We start from the raw sequence: 27609 nt of genomic DNA on the forward strand, positions 1-27609 counted from the left end.
TTGATTGCCAAAAAGCATTGTTACCACAGAGAAATAATCTACCAAACACAAATTTCCTTACTTTTTGTGCTAAGTTTAGAAATAATTTACTTGATCACCACGTAAAGATTCTGTGGAAAAGAAAGTGCGCTCTAAAAACTGACCAATAGGCATATAACCAAAATGGGCACCTGATTTCCCACCCTATTGAACCCCATTGTCAGGATTTGTGGTGGGAAGCCGGTGAGGGATCACATCCTCAACAGTGTACTAGTTACTCCTACTGATTGGTTGTGGTACCTGAGTGGGATTTTTGGGGAAAAGCTTGAATCAATGCATTGCATGCCCTCCCAGTAAATCTGGCAGGTGAAAAAATAAGGTGATGACTCCATGTGTATCACAGGTGATACACAGCAGTTTTACACCTTCCAGGCCCAGTGGGAGATAGCAATGGCACAACGACAGTGAAGGGCAAAATGGACGTTTGAAAAGCTAAAAAAGAAAATGAGTCGTCTATTTATTTTCTCTGCACAAATCATTTTTTAACAATCTGCATGTTGTTCCCATTGCAAGATGGATGTAGTGAAAAAAACAGAATTTGTGTAGAGTGAAGGATAACAGGGATTTGATAGCGTCACAGTCTGTGTTTCTGATGTACTGTCATTCTTCCTTTTTTATAACTATTTCTGTCCTCATGACCTGTCTTTCTCAGGCCCTTGGTGTCATGTATCCTCTCTTGACACAGTTTCCCTATGGCTTAATGTTGCATGTTTCAATATTGCTGCTTTGTATTGCATCAATTGAAAATGCCCCATCATTACTAAAAAATATAAATATAATAAATGTGCATCTAAGTTCTGGGACTCTTGAAAACAGAAAAAAAAAAACTTCCAATGTTTGTTTTTAAATATTATATACAAAATACTAGGTCCACATCTACTGTATATGTCTTGCTAAAGGTTGATACTATTGTACAGTACCAGTCAAAAGTTTGGACACGCTTTCTAATTCAATTTGAATGGGAAAGTGTGTCCAAACTTTTGACTGGTACTGTAAATCTGCATTATCTGTACATGACATGACACATGTATTGTAATTCAGTGATTTTATTGTGGTCTGTTATCACTCATTGTAATAAGCTAGAAGTTGAACTTGAAATGTCTCTACCATGTTTAAAAAAGAATGATTTCATTGCTGTATAGAGGCTTCTTTTTGCTGATGATACCACATTTATTCTGACACTGGATACAACTAATCGATTAGCTCTAAATATAAGGGTATAGGTACACCTTCATCTTCCTTATAAACACATTGATAAATAAAGCAACACAACTGGCATTGTAAGTATTGGAATTAATTCATTTTTATGAATTCAGCTAAAAAGTCATCATTGAAAGTAGGGCCGGGCAATATGTCAAAACGTGATCACAATATATTTTCCCATTTTGATACCAGAGGTTTAACCAGATCGATACCAGAGGTTTAATTACACTTTAGAATATAGTTTATTAACATATAAAATAAACAATATTCAGCACAATGTTTTTGTTGAGGACTCACATTACACATTCACATTATGAAATGCCCCACTGGTCAACAGAGCAGTAGTGCCCTCTTCTGGAAAAAGAAATTAGGAGTAGCCCTCTTTTCCTCGTACAGAGTCATCTTACAATTACGTTTTCCTTTTTTGTCTGCTAAATACTAAAGTGCAAACTAAGTGAGTAGTACGTTTAGGCTACATTTCTTTTGATTTTGCAACAACCTAAAACTACTTAAAAGCAACATATTAAATGTAAAAAAAAAAAAAAAAACTCTTGCCAAGAAAGCATCTCAAATGTTTGTAGGGGTAGCACAAAACTAAACAAAGTGAACAAGTGCATGCGTAAAGAAGTGTCTTTCGCTATACAATAACAAATAGGCTCCACTTGCGCCGTTGAAGACTTCCCCCGTCAATATGTGTTTCCCCCTACCTAAACCTGAACCAAACCTTACCTCTAACCATGATTATGGATGGGGGCGCTACCCATTTTAACAGGAGGGAAACATTATTCGACAGGGGAACCATTTTGACACACCGGCAACTCAAATGCTAAAATCAGTAGTTTGTTTATTCAGTACTTTTGTTGGTTTAAAACTGCTATAATCATTTGTTTTATATTGAAAATAAATCAAATTATGAATGTGTATGACAAAGGTGTCAGACGACGTGAGAAAACCACATTTAACACCGGACTCTACAGTTCCTCCTCAGGTCTGTGCAACGGTTTAGCGCCTTTGAGCTTATTGTTTTGGTTCACTCAGCGCTTATCAGCATTTTTAGCTACAGTACAGCTAAAAACACTGATAAATCCACTCTAGGCTACCTGCCCAGCACCAAACAACATACAGGCAAAGTTAGCGACTAGCTGGTGAATAGAGTACAGCATTTAGTACCTGAAGAGCCAGATATTTCTCACAGGAGTTGGTGGAGAGAACTCCAAATGAACTGAGTTCTTAAAATTAACAGATTAGCAACAGCATTTTTGAAAACATTTTTCTATCGTAAAGAAAATATTTATCCCCTGAACCTAACCACTAAGCAGTAAATCATCTGCAAATCTGCATCAAAAATATAAATTAAGCGTTGGCAGCCAGCTTAAAAAGTGTTTCCATAATTACGAACGGTACGATCAGTTGTCATCAGGCAGCTATTTATAAACCCAACACTGTAAACAGTGCATTCAGAAAATATTCGGACTCCTTCACATTTTTGCCCCCGTTCATTATATAATGATGCCGCCTAATGCTAAAGTCGTTTTCCCTAATTTATCTACCCTCGATATGCCATAATGACAAGGTGAAAACAGGATTTTAGACATTTTTGCAAATGTATTAAAAAGAAAAACTTGTTGACACAAGTATTAAGACCCTTTGCAATGACACTTGAAATTTGGCTCAGGTGCTGCCCATTTCTCTTGATCATCTGAGATGAGTCCACCTATGTTAAATTCAATTGATTGGACATCATTTGGAAAGGCACACACCTGTCTATTTAAGGTCTCACAGCTGACAGTTCTTATCAGACCAAAACTAAGCCATGAGGTAGAAAGAACTTCCTGCAGAGCTCAGAGATAGAATTGTGTTGAGGCACAGATCTAGGGAAGGCTGCGAAAACATTTCTGCTGTATTGATGGTTCCCAAGAGCGTAGTGGCCTCCATGATTCTTAAATGTAAGAAGTTTGAAACAACCAGGACTTCCTAGAGCTGGTTGACCAGCCAAACTGAGCAATAGGGGATAAAGGGCCTTAAGAGTTTAAATAAAAGCCTCTTCACATGAAAGCCATTTAGGAATTTGCAAAAAAGCCCTCGAAGCACCCTTGGGACTGCTGAAGCTAAACGGAGCAATATACAGAGATATCCTTAATGAACAACTGGTCCAGAGCGCTCAGGACCTCAGACTGGGCTGAAGATTCACCTTCCAACAGAACAAACCCTATAAAGCAGTAGTGGCTTAGGGACAACTCTGTGAATGTCCTCGAGTAGCCCAGCCAGTGCCCATATTTAAACTCAATTGAAGATCACTGGAGAGACCTCAAAATGGCTGTCCACCGGTGGTCCCCATCCAACCTGACAAAGCTTGAGAGGATCTGTAGAGAAAGGCAGAAAATTCCCAAACACGTGTGCAAAGCTTGTTTCATCATAACCAAAAAAAGCAAAGGCACTTCAACTAAGCACTGAGTTAAAGCAACACTATGTAACTTTTAGCTGCAGCTGTAGTTCCAATGAGACAACCTGTAGGAGGACCGAAGTGGGAAAAGTTACAGTATTGCTTTAAGGGCCTGGATACCTGTGTCAATGTGATGTGATTTCTTTTTAACAAAGTTGCAAAAAAGTCTAAAAGGCAACAGGCAACGGCCCTTATAGTAGGCTCCCATGTGATAAATTGCAACAGTGAATATCAAAACGTGCAAACTAGAAACGGATGTTAATTACTGTTTGAGCACACTTTATACACTCCACTATTATAACATCCTGTTGGCACCAAGACTGTTGGCATCATCTGACTCCTGTTGGACTGCTTTCACCAAAGGCAGGGACTACTTCATGTCAACAGTGGACCGGATTCGATTTGGCAAGTGGCTGAGCACTCAATTATGAATCAGGAAGATGCCTCACACAGAGGAGTTTGAAAGAAGACTGACAGCCTCACTCAACAGTCTGCTCCCAGTTAGCATGAACTTCTATTAAACAAAGCCCACCATGGAAGATGTTGGACTGAAAACACTTAACAATAAAGGGATGCCTAGTTATGACATTATGAAAAAGTTCTTCCAGCATGGTTGAAATTTCTTTCACTGTGGACGGTTGATTTGAGTGATAAACAGTGAGATTCTGGAAGTCCCAAACTCCAGAAGCACACCACATGGTTATGTGAATTCCAACCCTTAAAAAAAGGTTAGGGAAATAGAGCACACACTGGCGTGGTTTTGAAGCAGCCTTGCAATACAAGGAAGTGGTGGCGGTCTTGTCTGACCACAGATACATGAGATCCGGCTTTGCCTTCCTAACGGATGGTATGGAGACACAAGGGATTTTGCTGGCCTTGACTTCCAAGTCTGTTTACTCGATAGTTCTGCGGCGAGCGCTCTCATTCTAGGAGCATGTCTCCATTGATGGCCAATCAATCAACTCTTGCTGGGAAAAAGCAGCCTGAGTTTGTGGGCTACGAGGGCACATGTGGGTTGCACTGTGTTTCAAAATATGGAGCCATGTGACTGCAATACAAATAGACTGGAATTTACATCCACAGGGATATGTTGTTCAGTGTCTCTTTGTAAGATATTAGTAAAATTTAAAGCATCTCACTACTATTTCTTGTTTTATTTGGCATAATGCAGCAATTATTTCGAGTCATATGCTTTCAATTAGAAAATATGTTTTAGCAATGCATAGTATTTGTCATGAATTACACTTCCTTTTAATATATGAGTAATCGTTGATGTTGAGCAGACCTACAATATATAAAAAAAATATTAGAGAAATTTCCCTTCCAGTGCACTGTTAGACTATGTCTGTCTAATGGCCTGATTTTTGACTCACGTCCTGGCCGGCCTCTCACTAGTGCAGGTGTTGCTGGGTTTCCTTTTGCTGAGGGAGTTTCTGGTTTCAGGAAATAAGGCCTGTTGGTTAATGTTAGAACTGGGAGAAAACGTTTCTGGAAGGAAGGTGCTTGAGTCCAACCAGGGGGTGTATATGTAGTCTACAACAGAAAGCGATATGACACTCAACATCGTCTTCTTGTCTCTGGCTATCACCGTGGTAACATTTTCTTATTGTTTTAATCAACGGCAGATATTACCCTGTGGATTTACATTTGACTTTATTTCTTGTGAATATACATTCTTTTCACATACATTGTTTTGGATTCAGATCTTTTGGTTTAGTCAAACCATAAACCATACTCTGCATGGCTGTTAAAATATGGTACTTTCCCAGATGCTGAGCTGCATGATGATATCATGTGCTCTTGCACTTATTGTTATGTTTTCCTTGGTCTATGAGGCGCACTTTGGTTTTCTGGCTTTTGTTTCACAAACTTTTCTCATTTCTGTGCGACAGAGTTAACAGCTAGGCAGCCAAACCAAACGTAGCTGTGGTTTTATACAGTAGTATCAGTCTCAAATCAACTCCAGGTGAAATCCCACATTACAACCTACCTGAACTCTGCTGAAGTGCTTGTCTTTCTAGTATATACACACATCTTTTTTTTAGTCTAAGAAACGGTTCAGCAGAAAAACGTACAATGTCCTGTATAGGGCGTTTCTAATGACTTAATGATACCCAATCACTCCCACTCACTCACTTGGTTGAACTTAATCATCCTCCTAGCCATGGGGTGATAAAATATTCCATTAACTTTTTTTTCATTTTATAAAAGTAATTGTTAGTATGCTGATTTAATTCAGTAGAGGGCAGCAGTAAGTTGCTCATGGTGAGTTTCAATTCATTAACTACAAAACAAATTAGTGCCTTGTGACCTTTGCACTTTGTTTGAGGACAGTATTATTGTATTTACATTGTGTGGGGTCAGGTTCTGTACTGCACTGTCTACTGGGTATGCAGTATGCATGTAAATGCACAAGCACAGTGACAGTAACCAACAACAGACTTTTCTTTGCAGGTCTTGTTAATTTTCTTTGTAGAAACCTCTTTTAAAAATGCATCCCAACTTCCTGCATAAGGTGAATAAGAGCACAACCTTCCAGAGTTGCAACTTTGGCAAGTGTAAGGAGTCCTTTTTGTAATTACTGGATTATGTATTCATTAAAACCCCATCTACACAGCTCCCCAAACAGGTTGTCAGGCCATGAGCCAGCTCACAATGCATCAGTACTTTTACAAGCGGGCCCCCCAGAAACCTTCAGCGAGTCTGTTTTTAGTGGCTCTTACTGCAAATGGAAACACTTAGCTCCCACAATAAATTACCCACCTGACTGATGCCACACTGCATAGACCCCCAGCCAGTCGCATACAGACTATGGATTTATATTTTAACATTAAATCCTCTTGGACTCTACTATGTTATAGTGACTTTGAGTCACATGAGCTAACAAGAGAACAGGAAAAATAATTAATCATGCAAAGGTTGTTGCACTAGCGTGTAGCCTGCAGGGCTGGCGGTTTGATTAAAGTTAAGGATGTGTCCCCCCCCCCCCCTCACCTCGGTGGGGTTGACACTGGGGTCATTTCAGGATAAAAATAGACTTTCTTGGTTACTTATTTTCTCTTGAAAGTAAATAGCCATTAGTGCAGCAAGCCAGTGATCTCAAGGGCAACACTAGTATTCATTCGAAACTATTGTTTATACTGAAGCAGGATAATTAAAAGACACAACAAGGATAGCATGGCCTTCTGTTAAATAGAGCATCTCCAGCAAAAACAGTAATGATGGTGCTCCTGTGAACACAGTCCAGTGGGGTCAAGTTCAGACATTGTGAAAACATACTTAAAAGCACTTGACTTAAACTTCTGTATTAAATGTCGAGGTGTGTTAGGAAATAAGAGCAGCGTCTAGGACCCTTGCTAAGACTGCCGGTGAAATAATCCTAATTATCATTCCAGCAAACTAATGTGTTTTACCACCTAGTGATGTAATTGCAGCTGACCAAATAGATTGTTGTTGAAATATTGCCCCGCTGTTATAGCTACGTTGTGACAGCGTTGTGCGTTCACTGAGGGCCGGTGCAACCATAACAAACACAGCTGAATCTGGGGTTTACATTTCAGCAGGATGACGGCGCACGCAGCGTCTGGGTGGAACTTGGGAAAAAGAGCCTGGGCCAGCAGCCTCGTCTGGCTCACTTCCAGCATGGTAAGAACAGCCTTTACAGTGTGACCTGTGAAATCATTGTCAGATGCACCCGTTTATAAATGCAAATGAATGAATGGACAGCATTGGTCATGTCTTTGCTTCAACACTAGGCAAAGAGCATGTTTGATAAAGTAGGTAAAGCCATACCAGGACAATAGTTTGGGCCTGTAATAAAAGGTGTGGAACATCAAATTCAGGTTGGAATTGTGTGATGTGCTCTTTGAAAAACTTCCCAAAAGGAAGCTGCCAGCCGGCTGTGACTTTTGAAGTCAATACAACCACCAACGGAAACGAATAATTGTTACCATCTTTGGTCTAAAAATGGGTTTAATTTAGAAATAAAACAAAACTTTTGTAATGCTCTCAGTCCAGCAATTCATGCACTCATCTTTAGCGCAACAAAAAACAAGTCTTCAAAATGCTTGTCTGTTTTTATTTGAATGTGTTGACAGATTTTGCCACTTAAATTATTTCACTTCATTGCAGATTTTGGAGATGAAAAGTTAAAAACAAAAGAAAAAAATTAATCCAAAGGCATGCCCAGATGATCACGCTCTTTACTTTTCTCAGTCTCTATATTGCTTTTTTTCTTTTTGTGGGTTTATTTCCACAACTGCAAGGAATTTTTGGACAACACCTATTTTGTGGAAACTCCTTCCGCAATCCCAAATGGTTTGTCCACGTAACCTCAGGGGAGCAGCCAGCAACTATGTAATTGGAGAAGATTGAGTACACACAGAGAGACCATAGCCTGGTGAGCTATTGAGAAGCTGAAACAAAGATTGCCAGATGTTTACCCAGACCTGCCATATGTGAGGTGGTTACTGAACTTATGTGCAAAATGTGTGAGTGGCAGACAGAAGGAGTGTGAACCTTTGACCCAGTGTCCATTACAGGTACAGAAAAAAACTGTAATGCCGATTGACCAAGAAGCCAATGCAAAACAATGACGTGTTACCCTGTTTGGTTTTCCTCTAAAAGGAACTCTAGTGTTCCTCAGGATATCACTCAGGAATCCCCTTTTACTGATGGAAACCATGGAGCCGTCAAAACAGGACTGCCTGGTTTCAATTAAAGCATTGAATATCAAAGACAATCACTCCCATTTTAATGTGCATTTTTTATGTGTTCACAGTTTATTTTGATGGAAAATTTGTGGGTGGAGCACTTGCTAATTGGTATGGAAAACTTGCACCTGTGGTAGACCAATGTTTTGAGAGTCAGAAACGTTGAATATTTGCGTTCTTTTCTTGTGAGAAGGAGCCTGGCTTTATCCCAAAAACAATTCCAGACTGGATCTGATGTGTATGATTGTCTGGAACAATACAGTCACACTGTGGTTGTGATATTTTCGTGCTTTGCACTTCATAGTGCAGTATAATTTGTCACTCATCATGACCATTTACAAACCAGTTAACCATTCACTTACCATACTGGCATTGAAAAACAAGCTTAACAAAATACCAGACTTTGATTCCAGTTCATATCTTAGTAAATCTAAACGATCATATTGGTGATATTAAACTGGTGGTAATAATAGTTAATAGTGGTGCCATGCACACAAGACCATCCCCTGTCAGAATTGAGTGTTAATATATATTACATCATTGTTTTTGGAGCACATGTCAACCCTTTTGACACATCCTGTATTATGTCATAGTGCTAATCGAGTGAAGTCTGTGTGATTTGCTCTGCTACACTCACAAGATATACTCAACTTACACACCCTTCACATAAGGTGAACTATTTGCTGCCCCAGCTAACAGTCCAAACGTGTCGCTTCAGGATGGCTTTGTGAAGGAAATCATAATTTTTGCACTACGTTCCGCTGCTGCTGCTGCTGCTGCTGCTGCTGCTACCAGCCTTTGGAGACTCATCTTCCATTCTTCATAATAGCTGTCAGTCCACTTTAAGCTTGAAGCCAGAGTTTCTCATTTGTGCTGTCACAGCTTTGGAACGTGACAATCCTGTCTGACTCTCTGCTAAATTGATGAGAATCACTGCAGTATTTTCTGCTTGTTCAGATATGCTTATTGAGTCGATGTCTTGGCTCTTTTTAAATGTTTGTTCTTGGTAATATGGTAGGGGTAGAGTTTGTATCATTGTCACTCACCAATCTCTGCTATTCTGAAGTTGCTTTATGCTTGCAGGAAGTGACAAGGTCAGAGCCTAGAGAGCAAATATCAACTCCGTACACACAGTTTAACTTAATAACTGTATTGTGACATGTTTAATAAGCATTATATTTACAAGAATGGCTGCACATTAATTTCAGGCTTTTATGTTGCCACTATGTTTCTGTATACGTGTGTGTGTATGTGTGGGGTGGATATATCAAGACATTCCTTCCATTCTGGTGAGAGAGAGGTGGAATCACCATGTCTATATATATGACCAAGTGCGTCACTCCCCGCCCTCCTCTCCTCCTCTGTGGTTTTCAAGACTCGAGGGAGATCTATAAGTTACTGCGGTGTTCTGTCATTAGTGGTGAGCTTTTATCTCCAAATTAGAGGGGTAAATCATTAAATATTGCTTACATCTGCAAACAGAAACATGTATGATGAGAGTTTCCTCTTTAATAAAACAGCTGGCTGACATGTAGTCCATGTGGTACACTGACTGCTAAGTGACTTATGACCATTCTGATATGAGCATATTACTTTTGTAATGTGACTGCATTATTGTATAGAACAGTCAGAAAACAAAATGCCAGGGATTTACTGCATCATGATTGTCTATATCAAAAAAGGCATTTATTTAACTATTTGATTATACACATCTGTTTTTGTTCATCAGGGTGTGAACTTACATTGTCAAGGACATTCATTATGCAGTAGGGTACCTTGGTTTCAAAGTACAGTAAGCCAATTGTATAACCACATTAAGTTTAACCATTCAACACACGGGGCTATGTATGACCTGTTACATAATCCATCCAGGGGATTATTATAATAAAATGGTAATCAAACTTGTAAACTCAATTTTGACACACACAAAATAAAAAAATAAAAACTGATTTTTAGATGCAGAATATGTGTAATGTGCTATATCTCATGTCTTTAAAATAAGTATGTTGGAATATTAAAATGTAGTTGCACAGCTCTATTAAAGAGATTAAGTATTTTAGCATGCTACAGTAATGGACCATTGCTTGTAGATGTAAGTAAGTAAAGCAATTTAATTATTTCATTCATCATTTAATTACGCTTTACTGGATTTTTAAAAGTAGCAGATCAGAAATGTAGGATTATCAAATTAACATCAAAGAAAAGATACAATCTGTTTAAAAGTCCACTTTGTTCGCATTGCATTGCACAAGATATACTATACAGTATCTCATGCACTAGAGCTTTAATTCATTCTTGAGTGAAAGACCAGAGTTGTGGTATGTCACTAACTTGCTCACACCCATTGTTGTCAAGTTCCTTTACTTTGGTGCTCACAATTTGTTTTCCGGAGGGATATGAAGGAGCTCTGAGAGAGGACGAAAAGTAAATTTTGCGTTTGTAAGATCAGTTGCAGATTTATGAATCAGCTAGGGTCATCGGGGTCTTCAATCCTCGGAGCACAGAAACATCACTTAATGACGACATTAGAACATCACGCCAAGGCGATACCAAAACCAACCACCTAATCGCAATTACATCATGTCTTCCCAACAAGTGGGCCAACATGGATGTCACAGCTTTGCGTAAGCAGTAAATTGGACCTGACCATCCTCAAGAAAATGACTTACTTTGTTGTAGGCTTGCATGATATCTGAACTGCTTTGGACCGCTTTACAATAATATTTCTCTTCATGGCTATAGACCCCTATTAACCCTCTTGAATGATTGTTTTAGTTTCATATGCCCACTGCGCAGTATTATTACTATTTTATTCCGGAGTGTCGAATAAAGTTATTTAATCTCTTCATTTTGCAAAGTCATATGCTGTGAGTTTGTTATGGGTTTTATATGTGCACACCTGCTCTTGATGCATTCTCCTTGAGGTCTTTGGGGATGTAATAACCACCATCGATAATGTAAATTCATATGACACATCCTGCATTTTTGCAGTCCATAGAAAAAGTACTGAGAACCAGAGAAGCAGTAAATGAGTGTTCAACTATGACACCATGTCTGGTTTTATTATGACCCTCCTATGTTAGTTCACACATTACTCCCTCATAACAAGTACTCTGCACTCATTGTCTTGCACATCATTTAAAGTAACTGCTATGCATCAGATTTACTCTTTGAATTAGATTTTTCTGCTTGACTCAGAGCCAGCTTCTCTTTCATTCTCAATGATCGAGGGATTCACTCCATTCTGTGCTCTTAAGGAGCTGAAGGAACAGCCCTTCCTTGTAGAGTGTTTGGGGTGATCAAGTATCTTCTTTCAAACTCAAGCTACATCTGGGAATATTTTTCTACAGTGACCAAGTCGTAATTTAAGACTTGCAACTGACTATTGGAGATGATGACCTCTTGTGATTTGGGCTTACGCTGCAGCTTACACAAGGCCACCACACCAGAGTTAGGGGGGACATGGGTTTTACAGGCCCACCCGCAAGGAGAACGCATCTATTTCCTCTCCATAAATCATAACGGACACGCTCTGTCTGGGGGCTTTCAATAGGAACCTAGCATGTTCATTTTTAAAATGAAAAGAGTCTCAAATTAACTACTTTTTGTGCTGCACTAACTTTGGCCTTACACATACACATACATTACATAATGTATGCATACTTTACTTAGATTTATACAAAATGTTTGTTGAATATTTCATTAAAAGATTAAATACACCAAACAAAACAACAAGAGATCCCTTGAAATACTCTCGAAAAAGACCCCGATCCATAATCTTGAACAAAATAAGTGCTGTTTAAACCTGCACTAATTGATTTATTTTGGCCACTTGCGGGCTGCGCAACAAGCTGTATACACAACAATGACATATTTTCCTTTTCCTTACCTTATTCACTCTCCCTTTAGCTCTGTTTTGGTCTCCACCTTCTCCTGAGGGAAATGTCTAGATCTTTTGCTTGTTTGCTAGTCGCTAACTTTGTCTGCCTGTCATTTGGTGCTGGGAAGGTAGTGTACAAAAGGTTTTTTAGAGCCTTTTCTCTGAAAAATACAGATGACAGCACGGAGAGTGAAACCAAAACAATAAGTTAAAAGATGCTAATACGCTTCATAGAGCTCTGCAGAGTTGAGTAATCTGTGTGGGTTTGTCACTCTGAGCAATCCCTTTCACATTACACATAGTTGATTGATCTTGATAATCGTAGCTTTGCAATGTTTTCAACATTCTTTCAAGAACAAATGCATGTGTGAGCTTCATACATATTGATTTCAGATCTCTTGTGATAAATGATGTTCTTCACCACTTTATAAGTACAGATGTCTCCTGCACTGCTGACTTTCCTAATTTAAGTTATAGTTATAGCTAGTTTAAGTTTGACCATGCATCAGACACACCTTTTGATTGCTGAGCTGGATTGACGTTACCACTAACACGGCAGTCTTTTTGGTTATGTCTGGTCATTAATATTACTTTCACTCCTCAAACTTTTCGACGTGGTGTTCGTCTGTGCTTTGACATATCTAGATTCCTCCTCCCATCGCAAAAAAACAATCACCACAATTTTCCTTGAAATGAGATTCTCTGCAGGGACCAGAGGTTATGGAACACACATACAGACGAGTCGTGACATGCCTCACCCTACCAAACAGTGTCTACAAATATGTGCCTGATGTCAATGACACTGTCTCCAGTGTTGGGAAGGATACTTTCAAAACATATTCCGTTACAAAATACAGAATACATTCCCAAAAATGTAATTTGTAACGTATTCCGTTACGTTACTCAATCTGAGTAACATATTCTGAATACTTGGATTACTTCCACATTGAATTGCATTTTATAAGTGTAGGAATGCGGCCATCACATACAGCTTACTAAACTAAAGGCCTATTCTGGTGTGTTCTTCTGTTCCAACTGGCTGAATGTGTACCTGAACAAGCAGATAGATTGTTGTATTTGTAGTCCCGAACTGCATACTACAAAAATCTAACCACAAGCTAATTTTAGCTAACGATAGCTAGCATGTCAAATGGGGCTAGTCAGTCTTTCAACGGCTCTGGGGCTAGTAAATCAGCACGTAGGAGAATGTAAAGTCGCACATCACCTATTAAATAGCAAGGTGACCACTAAAACTACAGCAGACAACTACCCTTGGCTAATTAAAAAAATAACTTACTTCCAAGATGCTTCTTCAGGTTGGAGGTGGAGTAATTTGGACGCTGAAAGGAGGTTGGTTGTTGGCAAGCAGAGGTTGCACTGCACAGTTATATTTCGTTCTCCCTGTTCTTTCTTTAATGTGAAATGCTGTTTGAATTTCCAAGATAGAAACGCCTTCCTGCCCTGGCTCTGTTGTGCCGGTTCCGGCTCCATCTCTACCTCTATCAGTGATCACGCAAATAGCTCATTTTTTTGTTTTCATATTGGGGCTTCTGAGAAATGCATGGAGTTGCCTTCATTTCTTCAGAGAGTGAATAAACTCGTGAAACAGAGAAGTATCGTCATGTAATCTATTGATTTCAACAATGTAACTGTATTCTAAATACCAACTATTTAAATTGTAACTGTAACGGAATACAGTTACTCATAATTTGTATTCTGAATACATAACGCCGGTACATGTATTCCGTTACTCCCCAACCCTGACTGTCTCAGATACTAAAAGCATTCACATCCTTGAGAAAATATCAGGGAATAATTATACATTTCCTTTGAGATGCAAAAATTATTAAAATGTGTTTTAGACGTGATGCGTCACTGGCAGTGTTGGGAAGGATACTTTCAAAACGTATTCCGTTACAGAATACAGAATACATGTCCACAAATGTAATTTGTAACATATTCCGTTAGGTTACTCAATCTGAGTAATGTATTCCTAATACTTGGATTACTTCCACATTGAATTGCATTTTATAAGTGTAGGAATGTGACCATCATATACAGCTTACTAAACAGGCCTATTCTGGTGTGTTCTTCTATTCCAACTGGCTGAATGTGTACCTAAACAAGCAGATAGATTGTTATATTTGTAGTCCCAAATTGCATACTACAAAAATCTAACCGCAATCTAAGCTACCACAAGCTAATTTTAGCTAATGTTAGCTAGCATGTCAAACGGGGCTAGTCAGTCTTTCAACGGCTCTGGAGAAGTCGCACGTCAACTATAAAATAGCAAGGTGACCAGTGAAACTACAGCAGACAACTACCCTTGGCTAATTAAAAAAAACAACTTACTTTAAGATGCTTCTTCAGGTTGGAGGTGGAATAATTTGGACGCTGAAAGGAGGTTGGTTGCTGGCAAGCAGAGGCTGCACTGCACAGTTATGGTTCATTCTCCCTGTTCGATCTTTAATGTGAAATGCTGTTTGAATTTCCAAGATAGAGGCTCTGTTGTGCCGGTTCCGACTCCACTGTGACTGATCACGCAAATATGTTTTCGTTTTCATATTGGGGCTTCTGGGAAATGCATGGAGTTGCCTTAATTTATTCAGAGTGAATAAACTCGTGAAACAGAGAAGTATCGTCATGTAATCCATTGATTTCAACAATGTAACTGTATTCTAAATACCAACTATTTAAATTGTAACTGTAACGGAATACAGTTACTCGTAATTTGTATTCTGAATACGTAACGCCGGTACATGTATTCCGTTACTCCCCAACACTGTTCACTGGATGCATCTTAAGTGATTAGAAAGGACAGAAACAAATAAATAATGATCAACCCAATGCAAATCTATATTTACCAGACTCTTACTGCAACTGGCATGTACAAAATCAATATCCTGTGTCTTCTGTGTGTTGGTTAGTTTATGAAAAAATGTCAGTCGATGGCAGCCCATATTTCCAATGTAAACCCGCAGGACAATTCAGCCGAAGCGTCTGTCTGAGACTCCGCAGAACTGCGTGCATGGGTAATTGGTTGTGCAGCAGAGGAATGACCTTAAGTTTAGATTCAGGCAGTTAGGAGACCTTGGAGACGGCCTTGATCCCCAAGCTGTCCCTCATATGCTTATACTTTGAGATTCTGCTTATACTTTGCCTCTGGGGAAGTGCGCATAGACATTATAGTGCTTGTGCAATGACAGCACAAGGCCTTATATGATATAAGTGCTGTAATAATTTCTTTATTAATGAATTATGAGTACTTACTGAATGACAGTGGAAAAATACAGTTTTCATTTCTCATACTATGGAGCATACACTCACTTTACTGGCTCCCATGGTGTTTGTATGAGCCCACTTTCAACACTAGGATAGTAGAGTAACGTCCATCAAAAAAGGAGGAGCTCTTCTGGATAACCATCAGTGTGAGGCGCTTATAGATGCAACAGCCAGATTTTATACATGGAAAACTGGCTTCCTCTCAGCCAAGAGCCTGATTGAAGGCCAAATCTTGCCCCCAGCGTCCCTCCTCCTATTCAATTCGGTCAATATATACATATATAATAAGTGCAGGGAGCTCCCCATTGATCAGTAATGGAACAGAATCCAGATCCAGCCAGCTGGGGCTGTTAGCTGGGGAAGCCGTGTTCTTTCAGTGAGGTAATACTTCAGACATCTGCATCAGGTTCTAATTATGCCAGAACAACTCAGTGTCTGGCTGCGTTTGGCGAGAGGAATAGCCAACACAAGCCATTCTACTCTTCTCTGTGCGTAAGACATAAAAGCCAAGGGGATGCCCTCATACCGCCCAGCTTCGTCATCGGCTGTGTGTTGAATTCTCAAGAGCAAAAGTTGCCTTATCCTGAAATATATTCAAGTGATCAATCATAAGATTATGTGATGCATTTCTAGTTTTTATTCTGTCTTTTTAAATTTTTAATGTTATAATGTTGGTCTTTAATGACCCCAATTCTTTTTCCCTGTTACTGTAAATGTTAAGTTTGATAAAGATCTTTAAAAGGGTGTATTTTTGGAGACCTTTTAACCTTTGACTGTGCCACAACACAAGGTGGTGCTACTTATCTTCCTGTTCTATTGCTATGCAGTAGCACAATTGCACCACAGCCAAACAGGCGAGCGGGGTAAAGGCCACATGTTTAAAGGTCAGGACTGGGTTATAATCTCAGCATCCAAACTGACTTCCCGTAAATGGGGAATGATCAAGTCATCCTGTACTCAGACTACATTGCCTGAGGGGTGATGCATTCCCAATAGTTACAGCTACATTATTTTTTTAATAGTTGACTCAATTATCTTTGATCCCCACCCACCTCGAAGGTTTTTCTTATAAAAGCACAGCATGGAAAATGTTTCATTTTCATAATTAAACTGATATTTCCTTCCATGAGACAAAATGAAAGGTTAGTCAACAACACCCTACTTTTAAAACAAGATGGTAATAAGAGCGTAACTGCACTTTGCAGTGAAAACCCTTGATTTAAGTAAGCTGTAAACTGTAAGTTGACTGTGATTAACACAAAAACATGTGCTGCTATAGTAACCGATCAGCACACTGTGTAACAGAGATGCCTGTGTTATGGGGCAGACATACCTGGCAATTATGTTTAAACTGTTTTAATTGTTCTTGGTGAATGACTATAATTCTGCTTTATTAAAGAGTTGTAGTTAAGTTGGTCTGGTTAACTTTTGCAGGTCTGTTACATTACTGTATGCGCCATGCTTTTACACTCTTTGACCTCATCCAGCACACAAGAATACATATGAACATGTGCCCGCAACACCTCCACATGTGCATACTTGCTGCAGCTCAACAGTAGCTGCAAATGCAATCTTGAGTTTTGATTACACACAGAGCAAAGTGGCTGACTAACCTCAAATCTCATCATTACCGGTGCTACAGGGGACGAGAGAAATCCCTCTGTAGTCCCACCACAGAAATAGAGTGGTGACAGTTTAATGGTCTCCGAGCTCAGAGCACCACACCCTTGCCACTTTATATTAAAGACCCTACTCCCACCCGAGCATGTGACGTCAGGTGCTTGAACTTGCTCTGCAAAGCTTTCTGGGATTGTTAATCTAAAGGTGGGTAGAAATTCCCTTTAAGCGATGACATTATTGTGCGGGACTGCATATGGAACTTTTGCAGCCCTCCATCAATGTCAAGGCTCCTAATGCTAACATTTACTTCTCATTTATTTATGCTAATCAGTAACAACTGGATTTTTTCTTTTTCTTTTTTTTTTAAACAATTTGCAATATGATATGTCTGAATGAGTCAAAGCTGGAAGGACACATACGATTTTATTATGCTTTGGGAATTATTTCTCTGCTGAGATGAGAAGCTCATTCCATTGTAATGAATTATCTACGCCTGCCTCTGTCCCCTACATCCACTCTGAATATTCATAAATTTTTCCCTTCAAGGCTTTTCCAAATAATATGACCACTTTTTCCTGTGCACTCAGTGAGCCATCCATATGGAGAATTACAACCCACAGACTTTCTGTCTCTCTAAGAGCCTATATTCCACAACATAGGGGACCTGGTTGAGACAACTGTTGAAAGTTTGCTGGAGCCTCAGCTGCCCCTGTGGCCTGACAGTGTTTTGTGTGAGACACTCCAGATGGGATCCCACACTTTAAGTTGTCCTAATGACCGGCAGTATCACCAGAACCAAAAGTGAAAACCTCTGATGTGACAGAGAGGGATGGAACATCATTAATAAAGATAATGAAGCAGATGGGTGCTCTAATGGGTGGCTGGAGTAAAAGCTGAGAAGTCAGTCAGGGGTGAAGGCATGGGGTGTGCTTGTTGAGAGACACTTGGATATCGAAACCGGATGCTTAGTTACAACTGCAAGTTTTTGACCTTGAATAACCGCAGTAAACACATGTCAGCCAGCTTCACCAAAGATGAGTCAATGAATATTAATGGAATTGTCTTGATGGCCAAACGTAACTGTTTTCTCTCTCTGTGGGGGAGGCTTTGTTTGAAATGAGAAAAGTATCCAATCAAATGACTGAACTGGCTCACTGGACACAGGGTAAGGAGCCCAAGAGGTCAGGGGGCCCAAAGACAGAACATATGTATGACATGACTTTAACATTTATTGCTGGAGAGTCAAAGCATTTCATCAAAAGTCCTTCTGAAAATGTACATCCTAACTTTTAGAATCAGAGAAAGGAGAGGGGTCCGTGTGGGGCCAGGGGCCCATCAAGTCATAATCCATCAATGCCTGAATCTTTCTTAACGTTTCACTGTGGAGTTTTTTTTACCACTAGTAGAGCTATGGAGCCATTTTTTTTACACGTGGGTTCCCTTTTGTTTGCACAAGGACATGCATGCATACACACATGCGATTCACATTCTTGCCACTATTCTAGTTATTGACAGGTGGTGCCAAGAAATGCAGCAATGTGCCAGCAAAGGCAGGAAAGAAGAAGCCGCTTAACAAGTAAACATGGATGTAAACAAAGCAGGTTTCCAAAATCAGCTTTGCAGATGTTTTACAAGGAAGGAAATGCACTCAACACATTTGTTTAACCTCAAGGATACACACAGCATGTTTTGGGGAGTAATACTGGATGTAAACAGAAACTTTGTACAGTATGTTTACAAGAAAACTCCACGGGGCACCTCTATCTAAGTTGTCGCTTAAGTTGAATTCCATATACTGTATGTACTTTGGATCAAGGCCCTACTCCAGAAGTCAGGTTGGATGAATTGGGAGAAACTGAAACAACAAATCTAAAGGATCCTAACGTGTAGCGTTTGCAGCATGCTTGCATTAGCTGATTGGCATCAGCTATTTCATTAATGCTTCGCAATCACTGTCTCGTTAACAGCTATGTGGTTATCAGCTGACAAGGTAAGTCCAATTATATTCATTCAGGAATATCACGGCCACCAGACACTTCACAACATTACTGTACTGATACACTCGTACCAACAGAGAGTTATTTCAAAGAGTGTGATCAATTCCTTAATGTAAGTGTTTCTAACTGAATTTGTATTTATTTTTTGGGATTCCACAATGCAACGATAGAAATGTAAATTTACATGAAAGGAATCATAATGTGATAACTCGTGTCACCCCATTTCATCTGCCAATCCACCTTTTATAAGCATTTACTTTTAAGCCATGTCTATCTTTCGAGCCTTGTATACAGTATGCCTTCACATTTTTAGCCCTGAGGCCAAGAGATAGAGCCCTCTGAGAAGGGAAGCAGTGTGTTGATACGCCTAGGGGCAGTGGAAAAAAAGGCCTGTGTGAACTGTCAGCACCAGATAGACACAGGAGCAGCTAATCTGCTCCCAGGCCACCATTCACTACCATGTGCCACTTGCACTCTCACTGACCGACTTCCTCCATCTGCACACAGACGGAGGTGGAGAGGGTCTGGGTGTACCCGCAGCTGGAAATCCTGAGTATAGATATACTGTAGATGCAGGATGAGACAATTACCAAACATCAGATTTTGAATGCAGACTTAAGTGTGGGTCGCCTACAGATTGACGACACAATGGCATGTGAACACAACTGTATTATCTAATTCTGTACACTGGGGAAGGTGTTGACATGCATCTTGAGCTTTAGTTAAATATACCATCTTCCACACAATGGAAAATGGATCATTTAATCAGCCCCTCCTGGCTGACTGAGAGGAGCAAATAAAGGATTGTTTGCTCAGTGACTAAGATTTGGAGATGGATTGAAGATGGATAGCTCTGAAGGAGACCAAACCCCATGATATCATATCCTTTACTGTAAACCTCCTCCATTAAGCTTACTTCACGATTCATTAGTTCTGAACAGAGTCTGTCTTGTCATTAAGCATGTTTAAATCCTTTGATTGCTGTTGAGTGATCAATAATAAATAATACTTGATTTGGATAAAGTAGGGAAGTTGTCGTGACACTGAACAACATAATATCATATATGTTTTGGGATAACCTGTCAATCATTTATAGTGTAACAAAAGTCAACAAGTCTTGACACTGTATGAATTTGACTGCACCTGCTGTTATTCCACTGGATGGTGGAGCGTTTTTGCCTTTTTATCTAGACAGGTGCAGTCCAAGCATCATGCTGGACCCTTTGTGGCTGACACAGTGACCTTATGGCTTTTGCTGTCCACAAGGCGGTCCAGGAGCTGGCCTGGAGACAGATCAAAGTGGGAATCATGCCCCACCAACAGAGATAAATACACACTTCCTCCCTTCCCTTTCACACTGTTTTTTTCCCACACTCCTTGAACCCCCATGCTGTAGCAAGGCCAGCTCAGAGGAAATGACAGACCACATCAAGAGACTCGCCACTGCTTTGACAGGAGTGCTCACGCCAGCCTTCAGGACAGAGGGAGAAGCTCTCGCATTCATCAGGGGGTTGCAAGTTATTTGTGTCATTTGCAAATGTTGGCAGTGGCAGCACAGCACATCCACATAAAAATGGCTTCACTTATTTTGAGCCATGCATGATTTACATATACCATATCCACACCAGATGTATAAAGGAATGCCAATAAACCTGTGCCCATTTTGTCAGTATTTACTCCAATCAACCAGCATTTTGGTCATCATTTGCCTAATGGTGTTTCATTTATGCTGTTTGTGCTCTATATGTAATACCTACAGAATCGACAAACTGACTTCAATAGACAAAAAAAATAGGGTCACAGGTGAACATAGTGGAAATTGGGTTTCACTTCTTAACAGTGTACATTAACAAACCAGGAACCAAGAACTGACCCCCAATATCAGTGAATGATGGAAGCAGCAAAACCTGCAAACAGCTAATTTTAAAATTGCCTTTATTGAAAAAAGAGACATTAGAGTTTATGAAGTGAAATGTGATGATTTTAACTCGAGGTTAAAGGAATAGTTTGACATTTTGGGACATATGCTTGTTTCCTTTCTTTCCATGAGTTAGATAAGAACATTGATACCAATCTCACACATGAAAGTGGTATCGATCTTCTGATCTAACTCGCAGCAAGAAGCGTAGTTCCTAAAATGTTGGATTATTCCTTTTTAAGCTTCAAGCTTATTATTAATGAGACACTTTATTTTAAATTAAACCACAAACTGAACATTTGTTATTTGTGTAACCTATGAATGCCCTGACACTTTTCAAATAATTTATTGACTTGACTCCTCTACTATTGATTGATGTTCTTCCCACTGAGTGGCACATCACAGGCAAATACCCTCCTAATGGCTTAGTTTTACTGCCTATTAAGCTGCTGGCTGTTCCTGGGCATTGCATGAAGCACACCAGAGTGCATTTAAATAGCATGTAAATCCTACACATCTGATCTCATCTGAGCCCTATAGACTCGACTAGGCCTTACTGGAAATATGAATCTTGGCAAACTTGTGCTAAAAAAAATCCTCAAATTAATAACGATCAATTTTCTTCTTCCAAGGTCTCCAGTCATTTTATTACCCATGGTGTCCTTACTTTCTCAAACTGTCCATCACAAACTACTGCACTGTAGACATGCCTCTGTCAAGAAACAGTAGCTCAAAAATAAGTTGTTTTTCTGAGTTTGGCCTTGATACTTACCTGTTTCCTCAATCTGTGTCTAGCAACCAAAGCCCCTCTCATTTTTGAGCAACGCATGAAGTAAATCAACTGTTCTTCGAGCCAATGTTTCTCTAACATGATCCTTCTAAGACATGTACTTGTCATGGCAAAATATGGCAGCTGCAAGGAAAAACCTCTCCTCAAGAAGTGAATTATGTTTGGGCATTTCCTGAACAGTGGCTTTTTTCATTTTCTTGGGGGGATATGCAAGGCCACCCAAAACAAAATTGTGTAATGTTATATTATTCCACTGCTTTACTACAAACAGGAGAAAATGCCAGATCCTTCTAAAAGGGCTGTGCTGCTTTTCCAGTTTTCTGCTCTATTTTATGCTTCTTCTCAGGAAATCCACCCATGCTCATAAGTTTCTCCACCTGTTTGGAAATATCTTTGAATGGTTTCTGGTCCCTGTGAAGGATCATAAGCAAGGCCCTTAATGAGCAAATAAAGTTTGGCAAAGCTTTGCAACCAAAATTGGAGAGAATGAATCATTCTGCAGAATCATCTTCTACAACACCTAATATTGTTGATTCATGTAGACATGTCAAAAGGAACATGTAGGAGAATGGGAGAACTGAGCCTTGATGTCCCATAGTTGAGTCCAGCTCCATTAAACTGAACTAAACAACCAAGTCTAGCTTCATTAAATCTGGTAACTTAAATCTAACTGAACATTTAATATTTGTAGACACAAAAACTACACTGCTTACGGCTGGAACACAACAGAGAGTGAATGTGCTCTGTATTGACTAAAACTAAAACAAACTTTTGACACAGATTCAAGCACACATAGAATCCAAAACACAACATCACCATTTTGGACATGAAAAACTAATGTAATTTATTCAGTCATAAATTTAGGGAGGAAAACTTAACTGACTTAACAGTCAAGTCCAAGTCAAGTCTGACTTGAGCTCAAGTCTACAGTTTCGATAACACCTTATATTAACACACGCTTGCATTGAGTCATAATGTGATTGGTATAACAGATCGGAGAACATGTTCTGAATGCAGATAGGTATCATTTATTTTGATTCCTGCACAGTACAAGAGAAGGCCTTTTAAAAACCACTGGGAGCTGCACTTCTGCCAGCCATGTTTAAGCCATTCGAGCAGAGCGGCTGCCTCAGCTAAGGAGATGTAGAGGGATACCAGAAGTATGTCTGACCAATGAAAAACAGGTGGCTGGACAGAAGTAAATGAGTTGTAAGGACAAGTGTATATTGCTGTTGGCAGTAATTGAAGGAGTTTAAGGCTGGGGGGAGACGTCCAGAGAGACAAGATAGGACTATTGGCCTCGTAAATACATTGACGCTGACTGTTTGGCTTCTTCATCATTCTCTCTGCTCACAGCCTACTGACCAAATGGGTCTTATGTTATGTCACTGTTCATCATCAAAGAGCATCAAGAACCACAACGTGAGCTACCTCTGCTTTTGACTGTCAGTGTCAAGGGAATGTCAGAGAAAAAAAGTGCCAGAGCTTTTTAGCAATCTGTTTATTTTTCTTTTAGTTCCTTTGTGGCTCTTTTAAAGCCTTTGGCACGGGATGATTCCGCCTGGCAGCCCCCCTCCTCTCTACCGCACACCTTCCCTCTTGCCATTCGTAATTACCACACTGTTCGAGTCCTAGCCTGTCCAAAAGCCACTGCAGGTCTGATTTTTTTTGGCTTGGCTCCTCTCTGACATGCCTGGGAAGGGCAAGGAAAGGAAATGGGTGGACCAGTCGCTCTCCGTTCCCCCAGAGCAGGCCTGGGAGAAGCCAGCCCAGTGTTTTTCGACTCGGTCGAGCTTGTGAGGGAGCACAGCCCATCTGGTTCTAATAAATCCTCCATGCGGCTTCACAACTGGAATTGCCTGACCTGTTTGGGGACGTGATCACTGATACAGTCATTTTTTGCTAAACAAAAGGGAAGAGCTTGAGAGCAGTTGTGAACGTCATCAGACTTGTGGTCCCCAAACATGTTTGTATTCTGAAGAGAACAAAGCTCACATTAAGCAGACCCCCAGAATCCTACAGGGCTAGGTGATGGATGTGTGGTGTAATGGTGACCATATTGTAAATATGCATTCCTGCCAACGGTGGGCAGTGTATCACTGTTTCTTCTGTCATGACTCTTGGTAATTTATCAAACACAGACTAAGGGGTCACGGTCAGATCAACACTAATTTTTATAATGAGTCTTAAGTGCTCAATTAGCCAATTTACAATTCAATTGCTATCATGCAAGTGTTAGGTCAAGGACATCTTATTGGCATGACACCTGTAATAAGCACAATGTATAAAAACACTTTCCTGCTGTAAAGTGGAGAATGTAAATATTTAATTCAATTCAAATATATTCAATATATGTCTGTCTATAAAATTGAATTAGAAGAACACCCTCTTTGATAAGTATCGCCTTTACATATACTACACCAGAACAGTCAATCTATTTTGCTGTGTGAATGAATGGTAGTACAGGCACACCAAAACAACACACTACGCCGTCTATAGCTTGCCAGATCATTAGGTCATACAGCGCTATGTTGGTAATGTCTGCCTCCCTATCCCAAGCATATATTTATGACCTGTTGGCTGCGAGAGTCCTGCTGACTCGCGCTTATGAGGTCAAAGCCATCAAAGTGACCTCACCATCAGAGACAACACAACATCTGTCCTCATCTTTCACACCTTTGGTGGCTGGGTTTCCTCAGACCTCCCTGACTCACCCTGCACTCACTTCCCTCAGAAAAGAAACAGTTTGATTTAGCACTCTGAACACGGTAGATAAAATAACAGGAGTCAAGCCTATTAAGACTTAACAGGGAAAAATTTACAGCAGCTTGTTTTACAGATCATCGTAATGAATTTGAAATAACACTACATTTAGCAACAGACAGAATAGACTTCATCACGTTATCTTCCAATATAAGCTTATCCACTCCGTCTGCCGACATTTGACTGCCAAAGCTTGTGTGGAATGTGTAGGACTGAATGGCAGCACCTATTTCCCAAAACACATCTACTGTATTAACAGTAGCAGGCTGTCTGCATATTTGTCTGCTCGGGGGTGAAATGGCATCTCAAAAGCAAAGCATGTGATGCAAGTGTCAATCAGTTGTATATTAATAATATTAGCAACAATAATGATACAATATCCCACAGGTATTATCCTGTAATTAAAATGGGTAATAATAGGATTTGGGTGGGGATTTAGGGCAGGAGACCACACATTTAGTAAGCTTGTATTGTACATGCTTAATCTCATTAAAACTTGAAATGTGATTATGAAAAAGAGTAACACAGACTTCACAAGAGTATTGACATCCACTGGGTTTGTTCTCACAGTCCCTCCTGATAGGGCAGGACTATTAATTTTACTATAATTCACCTCGCTGCAGCTTTAAGAGACATTTTTTAGAGGATTTACACTCCAATATGGGCTGACAGAAAGTTAGCGAGCTGCTGGTATGTATTTGCACATCTGGTACTGGATCATTTGGGTTCAGTAAAACATAGCAAAATGTAACAGCACTTGTGCTTTGAGGCGAGGGAGTCCACCTATATGATTCATCTGTGTCTGATGAGGACAGGCCATTGTTATTGCTGAATTTTGGGGATGAATCATACTGGGTTTGTGTTTGGTGTTACCTATACTAATTAATGTGACAAGGGCCTGTCCTGGCAACTTTATCTACTGTTAAACATGACCATTACCTCACTTGAAGAAGTCATGCATCTCCTTGTCTACCATCTACAGGGGCTTAAAATTAGCTGAGCTTTTCCCCTCTGCCTAAACCCACAGCTATAAGGGTATCACTGTGATAAATTCACAACACCAGAATTTCAAGCCACATTTTCCATGCATTTTTGTGTGAAGTATGTGATATTGACCACCCCTTGACTTTTAAAGGAGACACCCATCAGCACAACCTGACAGGCAATGAACAAAGCCTCTCATTCCTTCCTTATCTGTTCATTATCTTTGCACCAAATTCTTTCTTGTGGCCGTTTTTGGCCGCTCTTAGACAAAGAAATTAAAAATGAATTTCTGCCACAGGATAGCACAATATATATTTTGTAAAAGTCCACTTCTTTCACTGTAGCACACCAATATGTGTCTTTTTGTGTCTTTTATTTCTTTCTTTTCTTTCACGAAAGAAACCTTTATCTTGAGAAGACGACATGAACAGTATAACACCTGGTATGTATCAGTAAATTGAAGGGAGGAAAGGGAAAGCCATATGTCCACCTTCAGTCTTCAAAGCGGCCAGAATGTGTATCTAAGTGCATTCGAAGATTGAAACAATCCAAAAAGGAAATTTATCACTGAGCTGAAATTTCTGGGCTCTTAAAGACTTAGTTTCATAAACATTGCATGCTGAATGTTTTTCAGCTCAGACTGATGCCATTTGAGCTCAGGCATCTGCAACTGTCAGGATATTTTCTGTGTATTTGCCATGGCCATTCGTAAGTTTCTCTAATAGGTTTTACTATTGCCATATTGATCATTTCTGTCTTTACACATGCACGCTCAGACAAGATTCTTATAAAAAAATATGTGGCTGTGCACTATTCAAATTGTTAAAGGAATAGGTTTTAGTCATTTCAGATAATATGCTTACTCACTTTGTTGTCAACAGTTAAGTGAGAAGATTGTTATCAATCTTCTCTCATTTAACTTTCAGTAAAAATCTGAAATAAGCATTTTTCCCAAGATGTCGAACTATTTCTTTAAAGTTCGGCTTATTCACATGAAATGCAATCATGTCACATTTGGGACTACAGTTGGATTATAGTGTCTTGATCTGGACTCCCCATTAGTAAAACAGGCTTGAACATAAAACTTCTCGCTGGCTATCCAGTTTCCTCCTTGTGGTCCACAAACTGTGACATGATGTTGATAGGGTTTTTAATGGTCTTCCTGTGTCCCGTAGTCTGCCTCCATGAATCATGCCCACAGCAATAGGCTCTCCGGACAGTGAGGTGTCATTTCATAATAAATAACATGGGGGTGGCGGATGATAAGTGGACAGAGAGAATCATCATTTACTCTGCTGGGGAAAACAAATACATATGGTAGTTAGATAAACTTCAAATAGAGGACAGACATCCTAAGACCAGAATGCTTTGCGTGTCTCTTCGGACCAGAGAGGAAAGAGAGATTTGGCATTGTTTAGAAAGCAGAAGTCTCCCTTGATAAGATATGTTTAAGATGTCTACACATAGATAAAGTACACTCTTTTCAAAATCGCTGTAGCAGTTCAAATATTTATCATGCTAAATTTACAATCTTTTTTAGTTTTAAATATTTGTGTTACCCCTCATTTAGAGGGTTTATTAAGATAGTTTTCACATAAAACATGTTTTTTTTTTTTTTTATTTAATAAAAAAATATTATATTTGATTTGGTATAGTGTGGCATAACGTTGTTGCTGATAACATTTATGTGGTTGCCAGAAAGTTGCCATATATTGTTAACTTAATAAACTCAGTTGCCAGTTTATCAAGTACACCTAGCTAACACTAGTGCAGTCTAATATTGTACAAAATGCCGACAGTCCTGCCATTAATAAATCCTGTGGTGCTGTTGAACTGTATTGCGTTATTAAGCCTACCCTCATTGATATGAGGTGGACGAAACAATAGAAAAACCTGTCAATATAACCCAATACAATTCAACAGCACCACAAACTACAGCTTCCAAACGACCATAAAGTTGAATCAACAATTCTCTCAA

The 27609-nt window shown here is 39.6% G+C and overlaps 2 long non-coding RNA genes across 2 annotated transcripts; one reads left to right on the forward strand and one right to left on the reverse strand.

Moving 5' to 3' along the window:
* Positions 1 to 49: 49 nt before the first annotated feature.
* Positions 50 to 15998, reverse strand: LOC116045973. Its single transcript, XR_004104034.1, has 4 exons — positions 15988 to 15998; positions 11445 to 11451; positions 9190 to 9193; positions 50 to 183 (listed from the first exon to the last, which is right to left on the reverse strand). It is a non-coding gene; the product is annotated as an uncharacterized LOC116045973 (long non-coding RNA).
* LOC118495942 lies at positions 7762 to 27589 on the forward strand. The gene is made up of 4 exons (XR_004898399.1): positions 7762 to 7772; positions 10020 to 10023; positions 13889 to 13900; positions 27519 to 27589. It is a non-coding gene; the product is annotated as an uncharacterized LOC118495942 (long non-coding RNA).
* The last annotated feature ends 20 nt before the right edge of the window (positions 27590 to 27609 follow it).

Source organism: Sander lucioperca, chromosome 9 (assembly GCF_008315115.2).
Source record: "Sander lucioperca isolate FBNREF2018 chromosome 9, SLUC_FBN_1.2, whole genome shotgun sequence".
NCBI lineage: Eukaryota > Metazoa > Chordata > Actinopteri > Perciformes > Percidae > Sander > Sander lucioperca.